This window comes from Agelaius tricolor, unplaced genomic scaffold (assembly GCF_023055355.1).
Source record: "Agelaius tricolor isolate 1412-34295 unplaced genomic scaffold, bAgeTri1.0.p SCAF_20, whole genome shotgun sequence".
NCBI lineage: Eukaryota > Metazoa > Chordata > Aves > Passeriformes > Icteridae > Agelaius > Agelaius tricolor.
Window position 1 is genome coordinate 5369137 of NW_027269280.1, and position 20991 is coordinate 5390127.

Sequence of the window (20991 nt, forward strand, 5' to 3'; positions counted from 1 at the left end):
ATGTGACTCCTGACTGAAGCATAAGGGAACTTGAGATAAGATAAAGGTGACACCACCTCCAATCATCTCAGGTCCAGTGACAAGGAAATACATTAACAAACATATTTTATTCCTTTTACTACTGTAGAGTGAATAATGGTCATAATTTTGGCCAGCTAGCACAAAATAATCCAGCACAATGACAGCCTACACCAATACTTTCTATTTTTTTACTTTCCTTGATTTACTGGTGTTTTTAAAATTTGCATTGTAGATCTGACAGTCCAATATATGGTCCTCCTTTCCTACACTCAAGTGAACATCAGAAGCAAGCTGTGCATTATTAGAGATATCTGATAGCTCTCAATCTTACAACTCAATGGATAAAAAACCTTTTAAAGTGTCTTCTTCAAATTAATCTTTTGCAAGAACCTAGAACTGTCTGATCTATTATCACATTTCTTGCATAATCCTTTCTTTTCAATAAATTCTAAGTTGATATCTTTGTTACACTTTGAAATTCCTTCTGCTCAACCCAAGTGAGCATCACCCAGAAACAATCACACAGTGCACATAGGAAAAGGTCCTGTTGGAGATGGTTTGTTGTGCAGTTTGCAGGTCAGGCTATCCAAGCAGAATGAGAATTCAGTTCATTGTGTCACTCTACTTAGAGAGCAGCTAAACTGGTCAGTGCTGGTCCATGAAGACTCAGAGTAACAACCTGCACTTCCCTGGCAGTGTGAGATGCCAGCACTTCAGTAACTCCCATACAGCCAGAGCACTGCAGACCAAGCTCCTAACAGCTGAGTCCCCTGGCAAATTCATGAAGGATAATGAAATCAAGTCCTTTAATTTCTGAATTTATTAAAGCAGCTTTCAATTCATTACAGTGCTTCCATGTCTGTCACTTTTCTGCCCTCCAGCCAGAGTGCTGAAGGCAGACACAGCACCTCACAAGGGTTTACAGATGAGACTCTGCATGAGTGACTGAGCTACAGCAGCTGCTGAGCGAGCCTGGCCTGTAAAAGGGAAAAGGAGTTCAGAAAATTCTGCTCTGGGAGGAGGGAACTCCCTTCAAGTGCAGGAATTCTCTTTTAATTACCAGACCAAGTCTTGTGACACAACTCCATCTATTTCACACCCTTCAGGAAATAAAAGGTCAACACTCCATCATTATCCATCCTTTGGTGTTTCAAATGAAAGCCCTACTCCGTGCCTTGGAGAAGAGAAGGGAAAATGGGGGGGATAACAGGGGGAAGAGAGGTGATAATCAGAGAGAGAGAGAACACAGTGCCCTCAGTGCCCTGTTCCATCATCCTTCCCTTCACAGAGCAGTGAGAGTCTCTGCTGGCACCTCAGTTGTGACTCTGTTATATAAACATGGTGTGCTGAAATATCTGTGTGGTAGTCCTATGGCAAAATGTATTTCTGTACTTCCATGGATAGGAAACATATCCTAAATTTTAACTGCATCTTACCAAGGAAGGTGTTTGCCTTCTGAACTGTTGAGACTCTGTTATTGGCTTAGGAGGCTTCAATTCTACCCTTACATGATCCTGAGCAGAAAACCATGTTTGGGACCTGCTTCTAATTATGACTTGCTCCTCCTTTTTTCCATAGGAAGTACAATTACTGCTGCTATGGAGACAAGTGTAATTCAGGCAAGATGTGGGTCAAAGCAATACTTGGAAGGCAAAGATTCACAAAAAAGCAAACACCCTTTCTGCTATCTGTCCTCTCCTGGAGAAGAGGAGTCTCCCAGTCTTCCCTTGCCAACTTCCATCATCATCTGCTGTCTCAGGTAAGGAGGAGCCAAATAAATCACCTGTAACTTCTCACCAGGAGAGCTGCTCTTCCTCCTTTGCCCCACCTTACCCAGTGACTCCAGCCATTCACAGGATCTGCCAGCACTCACATCTTCAGTGTCTCTGTGGGCATAACAGCCTCAAATAAGCTCTTACTAGCCCAAAATGGGAGATTTACATTAATTTAGTGGAGAAGGCTATACAAACTTAAATAGTTTTTAAGGTATACTTACAATGTTATCAGGTTCCTGAACCAAAACACTGCTTTTATTCCCCAAGATCATCCCCTCTGCTTGCCCCTCAGAGTACACCTTAAACACATTCCTATGAATTCTTTTCAAAAAACCCAGTTGCAAGCTGGATTATCTTACATGCAGACAGTAGTGAGACTGAAAACAATCTTGCCCTTCCTGGTACGATGCTGCTTGGACAAAAGGCCTGAGATGATCATTTGCTGGAAGAAGCAATTGATTCAAAGGAAAGGTTTGTATTGAAGTGAAGGAATTCTGTGTCTGAATATGATATAACATCAAGCAGGATAGAGGATGGCTGTGGTACCTTTAAGGGCACACTTGCACTGAGGAAACAGATCCATTAATGCACTGGAGGAACCAACAAGCTCCTAAATCCTAGCAGCAAATTAAATGTGAAACCTTTCAATTATGGTTTAAAATCACATCCCCACTTAGACACTTCTCCTAAAGAGCTGGACTTCAGACACACCTGACAATGACATGAAGAAAATGAAAGATAAAATAAATTAAAGTCAAACTTGTTGCTTTAACAATTAGCTCTTCTGGAGCTGACAGGTGAGCAGGGAGGGAGTTTGAGTTTGGTGACATACTCTGCATATTAAATTTGTCCTGTTTTCAGGATACAGAACATACCTTCTCAATTTAAAGAAATCATAGGAGCATATGAACAGTTTTAATAAAAATTCTTTTTTAGCTTTGTCTGAAAGGGCTACACAATAAAACTATTGTATTGTAAAGGATCTGTTTTGTCTATTCTAAATTTCTCTTCCACACAGTGGAAATGTAAGCATGTTACCAAGCTATCCTACTCCTGAGCCCTGAGACACTCAACAAAAGATCCTGTAACTGTCAGAAACAGCCCTTAAAACTCCCTAAGGACTCTTCTCTTACTGATTTAGAATGATAGGCAGTTCACCTGCTGAACTTCCTTGTAAAATGTGTACCAGGAATTTTGCTTGTGTCTGTTCACATTTTCAGTCAGGACTGAATATGAATAAGAGATGTGACACAATTTATCCATATGCAGCACCATATCTTCCCAAAGCACAGCATGCTGTATCTCACAGCTGCCCTTTTCACTGCTGCAGCAGTAAGAAAGCAGAGGAAAGAAATAAACTGAACTCCTCTACAATGACAAAGTGTCCACAGACAGCCAATGAACCCTCAAAACCAGAATCAGATAAATCTTCTTTGGAAAGATAGATGTTCAAGTAGCAACTCCTTCTACAGTTAATCTGAAGAATCCCTTGTCACTGTCATGTCAGAGATAACCATTTCAAAAGTGGGAAACAAGGTGCTGTAAAACCCTACAGCATCATTGAAATCATTGGAGCAGAGACAGTTTGGCCTCTCTGAGGAGTCACATCCAAGATCCTTAGAATAGAAGAGTTCCAGTTGGGAGGGACCTGGAACAATCACCCAGTGCAGTTTGCTGAGGAAAAGCATCTCCAACTCAGCACTACAATGAAGGCTTCTGATGCAGTTTTAGTTGGCTTCACTCCTTCAAACAGGAAAATCAGGAGAGCTCACCAAAATAGGAACTTGAGACGCTGTCAGTGACCAAGCAGCCCCAATTAATTTTGTCCTCCAGCAGTGAAGCCAGCACACAAGGCTCAGTCAGAACCTGACTTCAATGGCATTTTTCTGCATAAAGTTCTGAGAGCATTTAAGAATAACCAGGACAGCTGTTGGCTCCAGCCTAAAAATGCAGAACACATCTGTTTAATTTACCTTCATGTGCTCAAACATCCAGCACTGAAAAAGCAGAAGGCTTAAAGAGGTACTAAAATTTTTCTCTGTGGAGAAACAGAAGGAGACAACCATGCAGCAGTTTCCATTCATGCCTGACAGGAAAGGTGAGGGGTGAACTACTTGCAAGAACCAAAAATAAAAAAAATATTCAGTCTGTACCTACATAGAAGTGTTTACTGATGATAAGAGATAGGTTTAAAATATTTTTTTGAAGGTTATGTAAATGGAAGTTAATTACTACATATTAGATTACTCCATAATCTATTTTTGCAATTAGCATCTTTTCTTACTGAAGTTTTATTACAAAAGGTGACCCCACAGCAGACCCAAAAGCACAAACCCAGTCTTGAAATCTGTACTCACTTCACCGTTCTTTTTCTTCAGCACAGATTTTTCTATTTAAAAAAGTGAGATTACCAGCACATACCTTAGAAACAGAAGCTTTTTGCACAGGCACAGGGCAAACAGGAAAAAATAACATTATCTGCTTCCCTGGAATGTCTGTGCTGATGTGTCTGGACCCCTTGGAACAAGGACTCTGGTGTCACCCACAGACCCCAAAGCCCAGGCCCCACCATGCAGCACAGAAAACACAATTAGAACTGAAATGTAATTATGTAATTATAGCTGGAAAACAGATTGTGGTAAGTATCTTTATCCTGATACATAGTAGCTTTGACAGCAGGTTCTGAATGTGGGTCAGAAATATTAAAAAAAAAAAAACAAGCGTGGGAAGGAATTACATGAATCAAATAAGCAAAAGTAAGAAAGGGGAAGAATTATCCAAAAACTTTTCAATTTATTAAGGTCTAGGAGAAATGGAAAAGATTCAACAGATCTTGAATTACCCTGCTACACACGATGCCTCCTTTATATGCTGCATGTACAAGCAATGACAGACAAAAGAGACACAAATTGGTTTGATATTCTCTCTGCCTGGGCACAGACTTCCACTGTTCAACACAACATCGTAGCAGGCTGTCAGAAATGCAGTGATTGTCAGGTTTTCACATTGCTACCCAACCACCATTCTATAAACATCAGAGTTTAGGTAAAATGCTGCCAATAAGCCCATATATACATTTCAGAGAAGTGTGCTGTTATTCTTCTCCTTCTAATTAAGTTGTATAAAGGCTTAGGCCTAATTACCATGACTTTAATGTCCTAAAACTGAAACAGTTTTACAATGGTTTATTCCAAATAATTCCAGGCTCAATAAAAAAACAATAAAATAAAATAAAATAAAATAAAATAAAATAAAATAAAATAAAATAAAATAAAATAAAATAAAATAAAATAAAATAAAACAAAATAAAAATAAATAAAACTAAAAATAAAATTAAAAATAAAATAAAATAGAAAAATAAAATTAAATTAAAATAAAAATTAAAGAAAATTAAAGAGCTCTTGTTGCTAGCCTCAACTGAGGTGCTACAGGAACCCCTTATCAAGATAGACAAGCTGGTCCCTAAATCTAACAGCCTGGCCTATTAAATCTGATTTTTTCTGCTGGGGGTCCAGATCATTCTAAGAGAACAGACAAAATCTGGGAACATACCTCTTGTAGATCCATCTTCTAAACCATGAAGAGGACAGCAAATGGTGCATCTTGTTTATGAGGAAGAAAACTCCTTTCTGATGCCACTTGTTAGAAGTTTATGCCTTGAAGTCTGGGAGCAGTAACCACACCTATCCAAGCACAGGGACACTTACAGGGCTGTGCCCTTCCCTATTAAAACAGCACAGAACACAATTTGCCTCCTGAGTTTTCCAGCTGGAGAATCACCATGGCTTGCTGAGGCCAGGGTCTCACTGCCAGCACGGCAGAAACACCTGGGCATCCCAGACAGGAGGAACCAGATCCCTGCTGTGGTACAGTGTCTGAGCTCAGCAGAATCATTTCTACTCAATAAGTGTGCAATATGAACCTTCTGGCAACTCACAGATCTCACATTCCTCCGAGAGGAACCATCAGAGCACCCTTAAGCAGATCCCTCAGCATGGATCCAAAGATTCCAGAGTGGCAATTTACCTGTGTGACCACTACAGGAGACTTCTTTCTAGCCTTGTACACAGACCAGCAAGATTATAATACTATTAGCTAGCAATGATCCTTTTAGCAGGAAAAATCATCAGTAAACATAAAAAAATACATAAAACAGAAAAAATCTCTCAAGCTTGAAATGTTCCATTTGGATAAAGAATTCCTGACTTTCTGTAGGCGTTCTCCTGTTGCTGCCTTCCAGCATCTCCCCTCCTCCCTTTAATTAGAGCCTGTGCAAAAGGAGGGAGAAGCAAAGCTATATTTAACTCTCTGTACACCAATGACCAGATAACATATTCTGTACTGAAAAAAAATATTTTTAGTTGACCTCAAAATCCAGGGGGAAAAAAATCTAGGAAGAAATCCCATATTTTCACCCTGAAATACAGAAAAGCTTAAACCCACCTTTGGCTTTATTGCATGTGAAGCACTGTTGGGTAAGAGATTCAAATAATTCCAGGAGGCCAGTTAATCTGCAGAGAGAGCTGTGCATCAGTAAAGAGAGCAATGTCTGGCACCAGAGCCTCTGCTGGAATGTGGAACCACCCTTAATAGGAAGTACAAGTGAAAATTGGAGTCAACAGATTCCTCTGATTCTCCTCTGCTGCAAGTAACTCCTATGAAGAAGCCCTCAGTATGTTTTCTGCATAAAACAGGAATTTCTCCAAGCTCATCTCAGAAAAACACTGGGAAAGGCATTCTGCTCCCAAGAGCAGAACTTGGGCTCCAGGACTGAGAAACCCCATGGAGTGTATTTGTACTGTGCACAGAGCGTGGCTGAGCCCAGGCTCAGCACAGGACATTTCTCAGCATCTTTACAAAGCTGCTTTTTCCATTTTTCAGAGCGCACATCTGGCAGCGCCGCGGCGCGAACAGCAGTTCCTGGCTCTCGGTGCATGTGTTCTGCATCCCATGACATCATGCACTCCTCAGCCTGCCAAGGAGCAGGCTCTGCTCCACAGACCACCAAAACAGAGCCCCAGCAGCCCTGTGGGGAACAGGGCTAACTTCCAGCCCCAAAAGTTTTCCCCTTGCAAAATCTTGTTCGGTGTTTCATCTGTTGTGCTGCACTCTCTCCCACTCACATCCATTACTCAAAAGCAGTTTTCAAATCATTCCTAAATTGCTTCTATTCTATCCTGCCTGTAAAGATATTTTCTTTGCACAAGGCTGTAACTACTCAGTTACTTCTCAGCAGAACAACCCTTTTTCCTTTTATTCACAGTGGGTTTTTAACTCTTTAACGACCTGAAAACTGGGAAATCTGTATTTCCCAAAGAAACCTACATTTGTTTTTCTTTGCTATGGGTAATAGTAGGTGGCACTGTACAGATTGATTGTTCTCTGGAGATGGGATTAATGGCTCATCTTGTGTCATACTCATTACTTAACACTGCCTCAGCAGCACAGAAGCTCTCTGGCACACTTAAGAAAATAGGTTCTACATTGTAGGGCAAATCAGAAGAAAAATAATTCTATTACCTGAAAAACGTTCATGCTCAAAATCTTTCAAAACCACTTAAAAAAAGGCAGACAAATGCCAAGACCAAAGACCCATGGCTTACACTCTTATTGGTGGAGAGACCTGGAGCCAAGAACTGCTGCACAATTAGACCCTGGAATTTACCAAAACTGGCTCTCTGCTCCAACTCCTGTTATCAATCCCAAACTAATCAGCCAGAAGGAAATAGACTTACAGATACTGCAGCTTGGTCATGAAGTCACAATGAGAGATAAGGCTGCAAGACTTCCCTGCAATAATTTCACTAACAGAGGTGAAAAACAAGGTCTCTAAACCTGATTCCTCTTAAATACGGCTTAATTGTCAAAGGGGAGAGAAAGTTGCACCAGACTGATATTTCAAAATGACAAATTTCAGTTTTCTTCTCATGCAAAGTGGTCTCGTGCAAAAGAGCCAACTCACTCATCAGGAAAGGGTCACTCAGAGGTTATCCACAGAAACAGGACACAGCAGAAGCCAGGTCTGTCACAAATTACCAGGCACATTGGCTCGAGGCAGCAGCAGCCCATAAATCCATTTCTCCCAAGACAGTACTTGCATTTCTAGATACAGTGATTCCACATCTCCTTTGCTTGCCACCAGAGCATTTCCAGATATCAGTCTAATGTTCCAGAACAGAAAAATGAGGGCACTTGAATGATTTCAAGTCACTGCGCTCCCAAATGAAAAAGCAATTTTTTCCTATTGCCTGCCCCCCTGACTGAAGGTTCTCAAGCCCAATTGCTGTGTTTGGCATCAGGTAACTGCACTCAGTAATTGTGGCTACTGCCACTCACTTCAGAGCACTCTTGGAAAGGTTGCCCAGTTAACACCCTTGAATTTCTTTTCATCCAGTATTATTATTAAAAAATAATTATTATTTTAGTATTTTTTCCAGTGACAACCAGTGTTTAAGTAATTTTCTTTATATTAATAAAGATTAAAACATGCTATATGCACATAACTATGTGTTTCTCACACCGAAATATATGCTTTGTTTATTCTACCTCTTCCCCTGAAAAAATCTCATATTAACTAATTACTACATATGATACTTCAGGGATAATGTACTTTCCTTTTTACTTTTGGTAGGGAAATACATGATATAAAGAGAATCCCAACTGTAGATAAAGTAAAAAAAAACTTAGAAATACCAGATTCAAAAAACACTGAAAGAAGGAAGAGTCAATCTGGCACTCCTACTATGACTGTTACAGGGTGGCTTGTTTTGACTCTGGAAGTCCTGAATATTTCTGGTCCTTCCTCACTTGTAACAGCAATGCAAGGAAATTCATGTTCCTGAATTTCAGTTCTGTGTCTGTTTTCATGGCAAGTTATTCCTGGCAGAGTCTTTAGAGAAGCTTTAAAGAAAAGTTATCCTGTGATCATTAAGATGGAGCACTAATGAGTTTCATTAGAATGCAGTGCATCAACCCTAGATTGAGACACAGCCCAACATGATTAATTACCCTCTTGGAATGGCTGCAGCAAAACAGAGAGGGCTATCAGGGCTATCCTCTAATAGCTGAGTCCACCCACCTCCTCCACCTTCCTGAAGAGGTGCTCTCCCTTCCTGCAGCTTGGCCACCACTGTGACAGCTGTGGGTGCTGCCAGTGCCAGCTCAATAGATGATCACCTTAATTCATCATCTTCTCTATTAGCAATTACCCTTGCTCATTTCAACTGCAAGGTCAGTCTTATTTAGCACATTTCTTTCAGAAAAGTGCCAGTGTTCTAAGCATGAGTTTTTCAGCCTCAACTACTATTTAGTTATGTAAAAACAGGAATCTTCTTATTTCACAGCTAAGCTTATAATCATGTCCAATCAAACTAACTCAAAAATTATCTCAATTACTCCTTTGAAATGCATCAGCCAATTCCCCAGTTCACCCAGTTACAGCAGTATCAAAAAACTAGAGCTGAAAATGTATTTACTTGATTTTTACTTTTCAGAACATCTTGAAAAGAGATTTGACTGCGAAGATAACTGAACCCTATTTGGAAAGCAGACTGCATGTAAAGCTACAGCTGTTTAAAGTTTATTGTCTTTATTATAAAGGCATTATCTTGAAAGCTGTCACTTTCTGTAGCTCTGAGATGCCCCCAATGAGGGTTTAGCCATGAAATATTAGGCACCTGAACACACTGTCCATGTGCTCCTCAAACATTACAACCACCAAACTGCATGAAGGATCTCAGCACACGTCCCAGTCAGGCACCAAAATTAAAATTTTTCAGTTATAAAATCTCCTCCATATCTTGTTGTTCCATAGCTTGTTCCAAAAACCATACACCTCCTAGAGATGCACATTTAAAGACATTTAGACTCGATGGTCTTCAAAGGTCCCATCCCACCCAAGCCACTTCATGTGAATTCTGTGTTACAATAAGCACAGAATATGGACTTGAAGCTCCCAAAGGATTGAGTCTTGCATTGGTAGGAACAACAGAAATTTCACAATAGTCCTTCAAGGGTGTCCACTCTAGAACATTCCTGTGACGTGTGCCAGAGGCTCCCTCAGTGACCCCACTCTGTGTGTGGCACAGCACGGCTGGGATGTGAATTGTGCTCACACATTCTGTTATTTCCCAAATCAGCACCTCCATGCCACTTAAGATCCTTGGCTCTGAGGGTGGGGAGGCCCTGGCACAGGGTGCCCAGAGAAGCTGTGGCTGCTCCATCCCTGGAAGTGTCCCAGGCCAGGCTGGATGGAGCTTGGAGCAAGCTGGGACAGTGGAAGGTGTCCCTGCCCATGGCAGGGGGTTGGAACAAGCTGGCTTTAAGTTCCCTTCCAACCCAAACCATTCTGGGATTCTAGGAAAAGCTCTACTAAACCCTACTATGTCTCTCAGCAGCTGCCAAAAAGCTGCAAGCCATACCAGCCCCATTTCAGCTCTTCCATTTGTAACACTTCTAATGAGCAGATGGTTAATTTTTGTGAGCAGGGAATAAGAAACAAAACAACTTTTGTTGGTGCAAGTGTCTCAGGGTCCTTTAGGTTATAAAACCCAGTTGTTTTGGATATCTGCTTAAATTTTTGACTGCAAATGTAGCCTTCTCTAGATTACAAGACAAATGTTCATATCCTCCATTTGTTTTCAGGTAAAATAAAAACCTGCCAGACATTGTTCAAGGCTTTTTAGCTATTTAGAAGTTGGGAAATACTTCAAGAGTAAAAAAATTTTATTGTGCCTGTTTCCTGTCTATTTCCAGCAATAAAATTTTTGTACCTCTAGATCACAAACAGTTGTGTTTCTCCACCTTTATTATTGCCACCTCACAAAAAAACAGCAGATGAAATTCCCACACAACTGAGAGTACCTGACCTTCAGAGCCAGTGCCTCAAACACAACCTCAGGCTGAACCTGAAGGCCACACAATACTGAAAGTGTGAATATTTGAGCAATGCTACTGCTCACTTCAGAGGCCAAGGGACTGAGGCAACCCCAAAAAAAGACAAATAACTAAGTAACAAACTTTCTTTATGTTGTACTGAGAGAATTTTTGGGGGTTGTAACACTAGAGAGATTCACAGAGATACCTAAAGTAAAATGTAAACACTGCTTTCTTTACCATGGTAGAAAGCAAAAATTCAGTTAAATGTACACAAAAGCCCATCAGAGACCTCAGCATTTGAAAGGCCAGGGTGCTCACTGCATTTACCTTCCTGGCAAAACTGTCTTTAACTGAGATTCACAGAATGCAGAGCTGTAGATCTGCTACATTCAAGTTGCTCCTTTATGTTCTACAGTGTGATTTTATGAAACATGAATTCACAGAAGCTCCAGTAAATTTTTAATTAGTGAAATACAGATGGTTATTTTCATACAAATTTTAAATTTTCCTGTGTCTATGAAGCACCAACCAAACCCAACACAATGTGCACCGTATTTACAAATGCTTAAAAATATTTATAGCTCCAGATATGATTTATCACTGTACTTAACAGTATTGAGCACTCTAAACTAACAAACAATAAAAATTACATTTCTGTGATTTTTTTTTGTTTAGTATAGACAAAATTTAATAAAGAATAAAATATAAACCAATTTTAAATATAAACAATTTTGTGTGGGGGCACAGAAGAAAAAAAGAACAAAAGCATTAGTATTTGGGAGGAGAAATTGTGTGAGAGCACGAGAGACAATGGATGTGTCTGAGCCAGGAGTGAGTTGCTGGTTTGGATCATTAACTGAGAGCTCGATGCTGCTCCCTCTGCAGACTCCAGGATCAGTATCCTCACTCAGAGCAGAGTGTGAGATCAAGCAGAACAAATGTGGGAGGGCACAAAATCATACAGGCAACTGATTTCTGTTTTATTCATTGGAACACTAATTTAGACTCCTTAAAAAGCACATTTACTATACACACTCCTCTTATCCACACTCCTTTTTTGCTGCATTCCCTATTCTGCCACAGCTTTCCAAAGCCTCAGTGACTGTACCTTGCAATACCAAACACTTCCATCTGAGTTAAGTGCACATATTTTCTGCTTTAAGCCTAGGAGGGCTCAGTGCTGTAGCTGTCCTTTCCCAAACAGTCACAAAAGCCATTATTTCTCAGCACACTTTCAGAGTGCAACCAAATCCAAGAAGCTGACATTTTTTATTTAGTACCCATGGGCTATAACCATGAAAAATTTACTCCCTGAAATACAGTTGCATGCATTTCCTATCCACCCTACTCATGATAAAAAGTAATTTCCTTGCACAGCCTGGTAACAATGGCAACTGAATGAGATGTATCACCATAAAATAAACATGAGCACATCGCACATCTGAATTCTCCAGAGTGAGACTACTACTCTGTGTTCCCAGAGAACATTTAAATGAATAAGAGGCCTTGAAGCTTGACATGTATCTCTAAAGGCATGGGAGAGGATTCAGGGCAACTGTCATTAAAATTAATCACTATTAGTGATCACAAACCTTCAGTAACACCGTGGCTCACTGCAGGAGAGCTATCAGGGCCAAAACAAGATGTCTAAGCAATGAAAACCAAGAGCTGATCAAGAACTTACAGGTATTCCTGTGTGATAACTGGGGGGGGCTAAAGGTTACACAACAACAAAATCTGACATTAGATTGTTTTCCAGTTACTACTCAGCTGGTAAAGGAAAAGCAAAGGAGAACCATTATTTTGTATTCTGAACCAATTAAGAATGAATTACAGTGCGAGAAAAAAATAAAAAGAAAATTAAAATAAGAAAAGATGTCTAGAATTCCTATCCTGAGTTATTGCAAAAGTCCACCAGAGTGAGGCAGGACCCAACCATGCTCTGCCCAACTCAGGGGGGAGCTGTCCAGCAAACACAGAACTGAATGTTACAGGGTTAAAATCACCTTTCACCAGCTTTTTCACGCATTCAGAAAAATTACAAAACTGAATTCCACTAGATGTTATGGCTTCACAGGACAAATGGGCTCAGAAATTCAGTTCTTGAGAAGCCCATGAGTGATAATGAAGATACAACAGCTCAAATGTAACCTCGAGGACAGAAAGCCCCAAAATCTCTGACAGCTGCCAGACATGTTTGCCAGGTAAACCAACCCCACAATTCCTCTTTCCTTAAACATCTCCTACCCACCAGGGCTTAAATTCCACCATGTGGCCCTTCAGTCAGCTCAGCACAATAATTCTCATGGAAGAGCCAACACCTCCTATAAGAGGGGAACAGAGCTCTCCAAAAGGCAGAAGAAGGCTCTGTGTGATTCTGTGATTCTGTGACACATGGGTCCCAGTGCTTGTGAGGATGTGAGTTTATTAAGTCACCTTTAATTACATAAATCAGGAATTATTAAATTATCATTGAATTGTTTAGTAGTTTATTTTGTATAATTCACAATCCCCTTTCTGCTATGTCTCGCACTGCTTTTTGTGTTTTATTTGTGAAGGACAGGAGCCTGCAAGCAGATAGCCACAAGGAGTAAAATACTTGGCAAAAATTAAACCTCCTTTTTCACCCTGAAAAAAGCTGGAAAATTATGCCTGAACTACCCATTAATGCAGTGTTTCAAGAAAGTTTCTTTCCACTACCCATATGAGACAAGCTTCTATTAACAAATGTTTCATCCAAGTACATTCTCCCTTTGTTAGCATCCAGAACATCTAGGGCTTGGTATACATCTTTGAAGAAGTTCATTAAAAATGAATCATAAAACCATGAATTTAACACTTGTCTAAATAAAAAATAAGTTTTCCATTAGGGGATGTGAGCACTGTATTAGTTCTAACCCAAGAAAAACCAAAGGAATAGTTTTCAGTTCCAGACCTATCAAGCACATGGAATAGAATTTTGACCCTGACTAACAAAAGCCATCACATACACTGCCTGAGAACAGTCTCAAATACTGGACACTAAGAAAAATGCCTTTATTTTATTTTTATATATACATCAATATTCATATGATAATATGAATATATATATCCATATTTTTTTTGTATGAGCTGGTTCCTGAACTGTTTTAGAATGAAAAAAGCAGTACAGGAATTTGCATACAACTGCCAACTTCTGGTAAAGTCATCAGAAATTACAAAAATAACTGCACTGAAGAGCATAAAAAATTATGTCTATGATAGACTTCTAAGAACTTCTAGAGAAATTCAGTTATTTGACTTCCAGGACAGAAACTTGACATTCCTGACTGAAGGGAAGAAAGGAAGAGTTCAAAACTAACATAAACCCAGAAAATAAAATTGAAACTAGAGTGCCCATTCACTACATGATAGAAACTACAATATTGTTCAACCTCTCTTTTAAACTTCAGGGGCAAATTCTCTGTCAGTGGAAAATAGCTGATAAATAGCAGTGGATAATAGCTGATAAATAGCAATTATTTCTGTTGTTCCATGTAACACAAGGGGCTTTATAATTTCCTCTTTGGAGCAAATGAGAAATCATGTACAAAGATGCTTGTGGCAAAAGGGAAATGTCACCTGCTTTGTGCAGCAGTTCAGACCTCAGTGCCCTCAGACACAAATGGAGCAGTGACTCAGAGAACAACAGGTTATAGAAATAAAAATAATTGCCACAAACCTCTTTCCTGCTTGCATTAGTTTGAACTGTCACCATGCTCTTGTCTCAGAAAATGCCTGTGCTTAATGCAGCAATTATCCCTGTGCTGCATCTCCTGCTTGTACATGATCACAGCCACTTCACATCTCACTTGGCTGCAGGGAGGGAGATGGAATGACCTGAACAAACCCCTGCTGGCACTATAAGGCCAGGAAGATGGAATGTTAAGCCCTGGATGTATTTTCAGCTGTCAGGGAGCTCTCAGCAAGGCCCCTGCTAATTGGCTGGGTTTTCTTGCCCTTGGCACAGTGTAGCACACTGTGTAAATGGTATCCTTGAGTGCTTCCTACTGACTTGCTAGTCAAGGCAATTTCCTGCTTTCTCCATTTTTAGTGTTTTCTCTTGTCTACTTGCTCTCATAAACTCTCAATTTAATTTAATTTCCTCAGAGACTGGTTGGCATTGTAGGTCTGTGATGAGGATCCAGTGAGGTCCAGAAAGGCCATGATGTATCAGCCTGTATACCCAAAGAAGAAATGCAGGTTTATAAGAGCATTCTTGTCTATCACAGAGAAACCAGGTACAGCATCCTTGAATGCACTCAAATGCCCTCCTGTTCTTTATTGCCACTCAGCCACCAATGGGCAGCTCTCAAAGGAGAGGAGGGCTTGATGCACTCCTTATCATCCACAACCTCTTAGGCAGTCTCAAATTCTAGTCCTTGGCCAACCAGAACTACAGCATAAATTCAGAGAGCTGGGACAAACCCAGGATGGCAAATCCTAAGAAAAATAGGACTATTTGCTGCAGAACAAAACCAAAAATATCTGAGACATGGTTGTTGGTGATTTGATTAAACAAAGCAGCAAATAATGTAATTGTAACAAAAGGAAAAATAGATGGGGATAAGGGGCATAAAGACAGTAGGGTAACAAAATTAGAGTAAACAATTAAAATGCAAAGACATCCAGATAAAGTGGGTGCAAAGCAAAGCATTTCAGAAAGCACAGCTCAGAACAGCTGCTCTCCTTCCACTGCTGAGCATCAGTGACACTCAGGAGCCAGATCTGCCAGCATTGCCCTGCCAGCCACTCCTGCCTGATGTCAGAAAAACACAGTGGGCAGCAAGAACAGCACCAACTGTGGAAAGAAATCAACGAAATTCCACTTAAAAGTATCTTAAAAATGTGAATTTCTGCAGAGCTGAAATGAGATCCCAGGCCCTGCTGAACGCCTGAGCACAGAGCGCCCTCTCATGTGCTTCACTCATTTCTCCACACATCCCTCCAACCCTCCACAATTCCACAACTTCACAATCAGTCATCACTGTGGTCATATTAACAAAAGAATTTATCTCCAAGATGAGAAAACTGAATCCTTGTATGCTGAGTAAAAACAAGGAATATATATCTCATTCTTAAGAATAACAAAATTGAAGGAACAAATGTCTGAAGAACCAAAAACTGAGCAGAAAAATCATCTGGCAGTTAACTCCTCAAGGTTTGGGTAGGTGAGAAAAAGCAACAGCAACACATACTGAGGTTTTAGTCTGAAACTATGGGGTACAAAACCCCATTGTGTAAATAAATGAAAGCTGTCCAAATGTCTTAAAATGCTATCCAGTGGTAATGTGCCTGAATCACAATGAGCAGGTAACAAGATATTTTTCTTAAATAAAACCCTTGCAGATCAATCCTCACTTCTGCAGTTCAGAATTACTTCTTCATTTGTGCTTTGGATATTCAGATATAGGAGGAATAAAAACCACTATACCATTCCTGCACAGTAATATAACTAGTTCCAGTGGCAAGAGAGCTGTGGGGTAAAAAAACTACCATGTTCCAGGAGAGAAATTTCCATTACACCATTTAGACTAAGTAGAATAACTGCAGTTAATTCCATAAAAGAAAATTTTAAGTTGCTTTATTCCATATACAAAAGGGTTCCAGAAAACAAAGGAAGGAATAATGAAACCCTACAGTAAGTGCTTGGAAAATTTGTGTTGATTTGTTGCATGCTGAGCTCAAGTACCTCTATAAGCTTTTCCAATTCTAAGGCAATAAGCTGATTTCTTAGAAAGGAGCCATTTTTCTTGTATACTTGTCTAAACAGACAAACACTACATGTGAAAATACTTTTCTTTTTTTTTTTAGGATGACATAATTATAGTGTCATCAGTCCACTGTGTCCCTGTCCCCCACACTCATGTTGCACTGCTACTGCTCTGTAATTTTAAGAATTTAGGGAAAGGAGAACCTACACAACTTATCTGCATTGCAGTTTTCCCCCAGCAATGCCACAACCATCTCTTCTGGTGCAGAGAATAATTCCCCAGTGAACCTGACTGTTGGGAAAAACATTAACTCCATAAAGCTGTCAAAACACTACATGATGCTCATTATTTAAATATCTAAATGGGAAAAAAAGTAGGGGGGAGGGAGCAGAAAACTTTTAGGTCAGGGTGGTCAAACACAGGAAAATGTTGCACAGAGAGGCTGTGGAGGCTCCACCCTCGGAGATATTCAAAACCTGACCAGACAATGTCATGGACAACCTGCTCCAGCTGACCCTGCATTCATCTCTAAGGGTCCCAGCCAACTTCAGCTCTGCTGTGGTTTTGCAACACAAAAAGACAGAAAGAAATGCACAAATCTCATGATAATGTAACACAAGTTCTAGCAGAGTGAAAAAAGTCAGTTAAATGGTTTTATGTATGTCTGAAAAACTGGAATGCAACTTTCTGCAAATTAAAGACAGACTGTAAGCTGAAGGACAGGACTGGAAAGTTCCTTGCTCATCAAATTAAAAACAAGAGGTCTATTCACGAAAAAAAGTTATGTGGTCAAGTCACATTCTTTGCTCAGAAGTTTTACATGAAACCAAGGGTGGGCACTCTGCTTGCCACTGACTGAGAAACTCTGAGGTTGTCAGGGATTGCTAGAGCCTGTGTAGGTTTGTTTATAAAGATGGGCAGGCAGTCAGGAGAAGTGCAAGTGGGCATGCAAGTGTCCCTTCTTCTTGTAAAAGTCCTGGTCAAATGACTGACAGCTGGAGGCACTTAACAAAATCCCAGTGCAAGGTTTCTGCCAAATTCCCCTACGGTGAGATGACAGCACCTAAACCCCTCCTGCACTGCAAACACCCAAAGGCTTCACAGCTCACAATTTCCCTTTCTTTCAGTTCTTTCATATTTTTTCTCCACTAGAGATGCTAAGCCACATTTTTAAATTGAGACAATAATTTTAAATTAGGAGAAACAAAGACCATCAGAGAAAGTCGTGCCTGATGAAAAGTGCTGTAATTTTTCCTAGCTACTTTTGAATTACATATGCACAGGGCATTCCTTTTGCATCAACCACATTCTCCAGCCTATTCAGCTTTTCTCTAAAAGGTGTTCCCTCTAAAAAAGGTTGATACAAAAAGGTGGTCCTGTTTCAGGAAATAAGATTATTCCCTGCCTAGCGGCTTGAACAGTTGCAATAATCAGAGATCATTACTGAACCCTGATCTTTGATTTGCCAGCTTGGCCCCCTCTCATTCAGAACCCACTGTGCTTTTCAGGGAATGCTGCTCCTCAAGCACCAGTCCCTGGGGCTTCAAACAGCACAGTGTCACTAATGGTACAGTCAGCATCCTTCTACTCACACAGGACAAAGAAATCAAATCAAATCAAGGTACCCCTCCGAGTGCTGAAAACATCCATTTTTGTGATTCTTGCTTCCATTTGTCTTAGGCTGTGAATGTTCCTATTAGCCAAATGTATTCAATTCTGACAAAGTCATTTCATCTCCTGTTAATGAACAACTTTTCTGTTGAGAGATCAAGAGAATAAATCAATGCCAAAACCCAGTTAATTGTTCAGTAGCAGTAGGCTGTTTGTACCTTTTGTTAGCTGTCACAGCACTGAGCCAGCACTCAACGGGAAGTGAAATCTACATTTTAGCACAGAATTAGGTCCAAATTTCAACTATTTAAGCCACAGCATTTTTCCTATAATGTGAGGATTTAAAAATACCTCAAAATCAGCAAGAACTAAGGAGAGACTATTCAGGTATCAGAGTCACATAATATATATCCCTCCATTTTCATGCACCATGCCTAAGGCTGTGCAGCTGTGAAGAGAAATAGAAGAAAAATTTTCTACAGCACAATCGACAGCAAAACAAAGCAAACTGTTCAGTGGGAAATCAAAGAACAAAATGAGCATGATCTGATTTGCCTCTTGGATATTTCCAAAATGCAGTTTAATTCCTGAAATATTCTGTTGTCCTTTCATTTCTCAATGCTATGTACACAAAATATTTTTCAAATAGCAGAACACACAAGCCAGCCCTCTCAGACAAAGGCTATGAACAGGTTTATGTGCTGCTGTTATAAACATGTTTCAGCCACACACAAGTTCTTGTGGTCTGTAAGAGATCTGATGTTTCTCTCTGCAATCACTTTCTCATTGTTCATGTCTTGAGCTGCATAGATAAGAATATGCATTTGTATAAACACACCTGCTAAATACCCAACATTAATTAATGCTTTAAAGAAAGATTTTGGGGTAGGGATGTTAAGAGCATGTGACTTTCAGCCACAGATTTTATTGAACTGATGCTAACAAGCATTAAGTGGAGTAGGAGCAAAAAAGTAAGAATTAACAAACTACATAAGAAATGTAGTTTGTACCCAAAGGAGGAAAAGAAATATAGAAACTTATATTTAGTAGTTCAAAACTCAAAAAACCTGCATTCAAATTAATGTTTCAGCTTCCTAAGGGAAAGGAAGTAAGGTTCTGTATTTAAAACTCAGGCCTTTCAAACCAAATACCAGTTGTCCCTACTAAGCTCCCTCTTCTGGCTAATTAATAAACTTGCTTAGACTTTGTATGCAGAAGTTTTGATTTTCCCAGTTCTGTTCTATCAAAAAAAAAAATCAATTCTTTTAAAAAAATTGGTAAATAAATGTTGACATTGAAATATACAAGTTTCCAGCTTAGGACAAAGCCCTCCTTTTGTCTCTGACAAGTTCCACAAACACACACAAGGAAATAAACATCCCTGTACTGTGTAGGGACACTCTGCAAACTGACACTTGACCATTTGCACTTCCTCTCAGCTTCTGAACACCACTGCCTATTCTCTGCTAGCAGATATTCTTGAAATGCCTGTGTTCAAAACATACCACACTAGTTAATTTGTTCCCCAAAGTACACCCTTCCTTGTTCTGGCAAAAACTAGGATTAAATATGTAATAAAAACACAAATACACATTTTAGAAATTGTAAATGTTGAAAATGAGGAAAACAGAATCACAGAATAAACTAAGTTGGAAAAGACCTTGGAGATCATGGAGTCCAACCTGTGACCTAACATCACCTTACAGCCAAACCATGGCACTGGGTGCCTCATCAAGGCTTTTTTTAAAAACCTCCAGTGACTCAAGCACCTCCCTGGGAGCCCATTCTGAACCACTCCATCTGTGAAGATAAATCATCTCCCTGACAAAGCAGGACTCTCTTCTAGTGTGGACTAATTAAAGTCTTAAGGAAGCATAAGAAGAAGCTTTTCTAGAGGCTAATAAACAACTGTAAATGAAAATACAAGAATTAAGAGTGATCTGCTTTGAAATAAAAGAAACCTTCAATAGTTTGGAGCCCAGCTGGTGCAGAGCACCATGCTTGCCATCTGCTCTAATTTCTCAGGAGAGGAACCTGGGTGATGAGTCTGCTCTTAAACTGCACCTTTAGCTGAAGTGGCTCATAAGGATGGGTGAGGGATTGACAGGAGAAATGGAATCTGGAGCAGATGCTGCTAAAATCAATTAGCATGCAAAGGGCTGGCCCTGGACTAGCCAAGGCCAGGCAGCTACTGGAGCAATCAATGGCAGCTGGTGGGAAGCAAGCCCAGGAGGAAGAGGCAACCAACATCATTTGCTCTATACAAATGTTTCCTTACATAGACAGTCTTACTGAGAATGCCAAGATACATATTTCTTCAAATGTTTGTCCAAAATATACTACACAAACACTCTTTGAACAGTATTTTGAAAGACCTTATCATTCTAATTTACTAATAAGAATGTCTATGCTACCTCTCAAAGTTTTGGAACCACATGTTCTTGGATGCTGATGAATACTGACTACATTAAACATTAAAACAGATGTCTGGTCTTCACAACCCAGGAACCATGCTGTGTTAAAACAGTAAAATAGTAGCATACTCCCATTGGGGAACAGTATGCTTGCACAGAAAACTGTTTAATACCCAACAGGTAATTCAAGTCAAACAACTTTAAACAGAAAATATGTTATTATGTGGGAGCGATGGGGGGAAGGACGGCCAGGACAGACAGAGATGAGAGATCTCTGAAGCCAGGTTAGGAACTTGGGGTTTATTGCAAAGGACCTGGGTGCAGGGACCCTGCTTGGAGCTGCCAGCCACAGCTCAGAGCAGGCCCAAGAGAAGTAAAGAGAGTGTGAAAGAGAGAGAAGGCAAGAGGGTCTGAAGAGAGAGAGAGCGAGGTTCCCGTTACAATACAATAAATCTTCTTTTGTGTAGAATATTCTCATTCTCACTAACCAATCTAGTCCAAGACACAATCCTATAGCATTTATACATACAGCCTGTAAGAATCATTACATTACCATACTGT

The 20991-nt window shown here is 40.0% G+C and overlaps 1 protein-coding gene across 2 annotated transcripts in view; it reads right to left on the reverse strand.

Annotated features, from left to right (window-relative positions):
* TTC28 (tetratricopeptide repeat domain 28) overlaps window positions 1-20991 on the reverse strand; it is a 109392-nt gene that overhangs the window by 81516 nt on the left and 6885 nt on the right. The gene's annotated exons all lie outside the window — the stretch shown is intronic.